Genomic DNA, 5,260 nt, shown 5'->3' on the forward strand with positions numbered 1-5,260 from the left:
AGTTTTTGAATGCGCAAGTGACGCAGAAAGCTCCACGGCCGCCAGCACATAGATATACAAGACGTAGAATCGAACTGTTCACCACCCATAACCAGGGGTGAAAGTGGCAATCTTACAAATAGTGACGTATGTCCTTACAAATTGGTGACTAATCTTACAACATTGTATATAGCGTGCAATATGAAACAAAAATAAAACTAAAATTTTAAAATAATATGAATTTATTGGTAATGTTGTAACATATAACCTGGTGCAATCAAAGAAGAATCAATATCTTCAGCTGCATCATGATTACTAAAATTTAACAGGACTTTTTATAATTTTATGTAGCAATTTCTATCATGTCTTTTGAGGGCTGCACTTCGTGGCACTTCGTAATTCAGTTTGACTTGAAGGTAGTTCGTTAGTGTGTCCAATTATAAATTAAAAAGGTCAATTGATAAAATAAACTTACCGATGCAATCTTTGAGTCGGGGAACATTTCTTTAGCTAATTCTGAGAAGCGATCAGCAATAGGCAAATTGTGTTCGGCGACAAATTGGCAGAATAAAATCTCCGCTTTCATCACTTTTCATTCTGCAGACTTCATTTTAATGACCAGTGTTGTTAATCTTACTTTTATAAAGTAACTAATTACTAATTACTTCTCCCAAAAAGTAATTGAGTTAGAAGCTCAGGTATCGGATTGTAAGAGTAATTAGTTAAAAGAAGAAGTTAAAAAAAAAAAAAAAATCATAGTAACCTTTGCAATGTTTGGAAGTCATTTAATGTTGTGAATCAACTGTTAAAGTTGTTAAAATTGCTCCAGTCGTTGCATTATTTCCCTTCTGTCTACCTTCGACATGTGAAAGTTTTAAAATTGTTTCATCATCTAAAGATAGATTCAAGTCAAGATTTTGCCGATTTAGGAGTATTTTAGATAAGTTACTTAGGTTCGCTAGAAAGGTTCACTACAAGAGCCTTTCTGAGAAGTCTACTCCTTTAAAATGGCGGCTGTTTACTAACGCCGCCAAGTCTGTCATTTCGCAAGTACATGTGATATCTAGTGTAGCATCAAGTGGGCGTAGATCGTAGGCCGTCAGCTACAGTCAGGAAATATTGGAGCCACCTAGCCTAGCATCGCATTTGCAACAGCGTCACAACACTCTTCCCTCCTTCCCACTCCTGCTCTCTCTCCGTTTCTGACTTTTCTCGCGTCATTCAACCAACATAGTAATGCACATTGTCTTGTTGCCGAAACGGTGACAAAATACGAACAGAGAAAAAAAAACGTAATGCACGAAAAACGTACAGATTTTGGACGTACGGCGTACACATTTAAAAATCAGCGCTCACTTGTACAAATTACGCCGAATCCGTACAACTTGACAGGTGTGCATGTGTGGCAGCTTAGCATTTGTTTTTCTACATAGCGTTTTAACAGTTGCTGTCATATTTTCAGAATCAAAGCACCGTGTACCGGAACAGAATTCCGGCCTTGAAAATTATACCGGAACTGAGTTCCTGACCGTTCTGGCCCACTTTCACCCCTGCTCATAACACGTCTACGTGATCTTTATCAGTGTTTTTCAAACTTTTTCTGAGTCACGGCACGTTTTTACATTGGAAAAAAAATCTCGCGGCACACCACAAACCAAAAATGCTCCAAAATTACTTTCTGTGCAGTATATTTAACTAGAAACTGCAATTTCTGAAGAAATTACGACAAGGCTTTGCTGTGGTGATACAGATCTATCAGGTAACTTCCTGTTGATTTGGAGATATCTATGGGACACGTTCTCTTGATATCAGATCACTTCCTGTTGATTTGGGGACATTTCGGGGACACGTCCTGTTGATATTAGGTCACTTTCTTTAAATTTACAGACATTTGGGGGACACGTCCTGTTGATATCAGGTCACAAAATGTCAATGGGCTATCATGGTAAATGGGCAAAAATCACATGAAACTATGTTTTCCTGCTATTGAAAATGAATGGGAAATTTGGACATACATGGCTGTCAATGGCATCCCATTAGAAATGAATATAACAGTTTTGGCGAATTTTGGGGGAACTGTACATTTTTGTTAATTTCTGTAAACAACTTTTATGCCTCTTACCGTCCTGGAATTTTTTATGTGTAAGTTGTGCGATTTTGTCAAAAATTGTAGGACAAGTAGCGTTTAGAAATTTTTTTCAAAAATCCACGTTTATGAGCGAACATAATTTTTTTGAGGTTCATTCAAAAAATTCCCTGCATCGTGTGAAAATTCCGGTCATTTTGATATTTGAACGGTGACGGTCGGTCAAACGGTTTGGGATGTGCGGCCCTCTGAAGAAATACCATTCCAAAATAAAAAAAGTAATTTTATTACGGTTTAACATGAGTAAATGGAGTCAAAGACATCGTAGGCATTCTATGGCTGTATTGCCTAGCTAGTTCATGGACGCCGACACCACGCTGAAATTTTCCTATGGTTTCCATCTTCATTTCAATGGTAAGCAGAAAATAACTGAGAAGCACTGATGTAATTTTAGTCTATGAAAAGTCAGACAAATTTTGTTTAGTTTTAGTCCATGAATTAAAAAATCAATCAATCAATCAATCAATCAATCAATCAATCAATCAATCAATCAATCAATCAATCAATCAATCAATCAATCAATCAAAGGTTTCCAGCAATTTCGAATTGACAAACAAGCACATATTGTAGCGTCTACAAGGAGTACAATGCCAACTTGGTGATAATACACACTCAGCAGGAAAACAGTACATTACTTTCAATGGATTAAACTCATCTGCTTGCCATGAACTGTACATAGAAAGTTTTCAAGCGTTTACGACGACACTCACCACGCTAAATGCTAATGCTAAAGCGAACGCTATGCTAACGCTACAAGTTTCATTTAGTGTGCGATGATCACTCAGCACAGATCTTTATTGGCTTTAGTAACATGGCAAATCCAGCCAAGATAAGAAAACAAAACTTACCAAGCGGCACCTGTCATGTTTTTCACAAAAGACAAGTCTGGAGCCTCGAGAGGACACCGGTGAGTCAGCATGTGTGTGGGGCGGAGTGGGGGGGGGGGGGGGGGCAGCACGGCACATGAGTGACACAACCAAACACTGTCTGCTATGTCGTGCTAACTACACATACGATAAGAAAATGTCATATATTGTGTGTGCGAATTTTCAACTCATTCTCGTCGTGTCAGACAAAAACTGGCCTTCATCTTGTTATGTTTTAGTCTCCCAAGACACGTTTTTTTAGCTCGTCATGTCATTGTCATGAAAAAAATGTTTTGTCGATGAAATATTTTCGCTCGCTATCGTCATCGTTGATGAAAACAACACTGCTTACAGGTGACTCATTTATCTCATTGGCTACCATTGACTGAGGACCAAAGCTGCCAAAATTAAAAATAAAAGTAATAATAAAATTAAATAAATCAATAAAAGGCAAAATAAAAGCGACTATATATACAAAACTAAGAAATAAGATACAAAACTTGAAAATAAATACAAAAATAAATATGGAAGTAAATAGTTGTTATTTTCACTTTTATTTATTTATTTTTTAATTTTGGCAGCTTTGGTCCTCCATACAAATATACTTGACAGCCAGCCATTAAAATGAATGGGGTCCACCCTTGTCGAAGAGATGTTTGTAACTATTCGAGGCGCCATTACCCGGAAATAAAATCGTATGATGGATCTCTACGGGATTGTAAACCCTAAACCTAAACCCTAACTCTCTTTTTACGTGGCACTGCCTCATCCCAAAACTTCTTTACTTCTCCACATTGCCATACACAATGAAACCAAGTAGATTTTTCCAACTTTTCAGGATGCTCAAATTGTCCCCACCAACTTTTAAGCCCCCTTATTTGCATTATATTATGACTTCAGTTATATGGGTAATTTAGATTGTCTTCCCATATGCTGTAAGTATAGAATAGACCCTACCATTATAAAGTCAATTATTTTCATTATGTTCAGACTTACATTTATCCCTTTTCACATACTGAATGTGCTGGTCCATCCCCCCTCAAACCCACGTTTGATTGGCTGATGGCTTGACCTCCCGCCACACGGACGCACACTCACACTCACACAACCCCGCTGACAGAAATAAAACATGCCCCCTCCTCCACCCCCTTCGAAGAAGAGGGATATTAGAAGTTTTTTTTGTTTTTTTTGGCCAGCACAAGCCACTGTTAGTAATGTCAAAAGACATCAATGTTGTGGAAGTGGGGGAAACACCACTTATTTTGCGACTAAAAGTCCAACCTGCATCAGAGTTAGCATAGCATTAGTCTGTGTTAACTTGCTAACCAGCAAAACTACAACGGAACAGCGTCCACAAGGAACAATGAAGTCAAGCTAGGCGTCCGTCATTTGGATCATTGTTTGCATCAGAATTACATGAGAGTACTTTGTTTTGAGTCTTGGTAGTATGCCTCAGATGTAGATCAGTCCTTGGTTATCTCAGACATTTTTTTCATTATTTTTTTCCAAATCACTTTAACATTACTATTGTTTAGTTTGAGTTTAGGGGTACTCCAGCGTCTCCCAGAATCGGACCCATTTTTCGATAGCTCCCTGGTTTTTAATAAAGGGACTTGCAGTTCAAAATGTTTAAGTAGTTTTTGTAAACAAAGGTTTGAATCGAACGTTGTATCACCTGAACCAATACACATGAAAGTTAACATAATTCAATGGAGATTTATTTTGCATTGATCATTTAACCTATCAAATAATTAGATATTCGAATTCATATTCGTAAGAAATGTAGCCATGACCCCCGTTCACCCAATTTATTTGTTCTTATGAATGTGCCGTCCTCAGCAAGAAGTGTACATGCAGGTTATGCTGTAATATCGTCCCTACCAATGTTGAGACCAATCCTACGCCCTTGGCGTTTACACACAACTTTCCCCATTCCCTTTCTGGTGTATCGCAATCCAAATTATGAATCCATGCCCTCATTTTGTCCTTTGAATTTTCAGGAGAGTGGCACTTTAATATATGATACAACATTGAGCTAGCCCCTTTCCTAAAAGTGTCTTTAGTCGTTAAACCGTCTAAAAAGAAGAGAGGCGGAAATGGATTGGACGTCTATTTCGGTCAATAGGTGCTTTCAATATTAATTCCCCTCTTAAATACCACCAAACATACTCATACTGTGAACTGGGCTGGTGCCTGGCAGTGAATGAGTTAAGCTAATGAGAGCTTTTATAAAGATAGCCAATGTAGTGACCACTATCCCTGAAAAGGT

This window comes from Corythoichthys intestinalis, chromosome 14, assembly GCF_030265065.1.
Source record: "Corythoichthys intestinalis isolate RoL2023-P3 chromosome 14, ASM3026506v1, whole genome shotgun sequence".
Taxonomy (NCBI): domain Eukaryota; kingdom Metazoa; phylum Chordata; class Actinopteri; order Syngnathiformes; family Syngnathidae; genus Corythoichthys; species Corythoichthys intestinalis.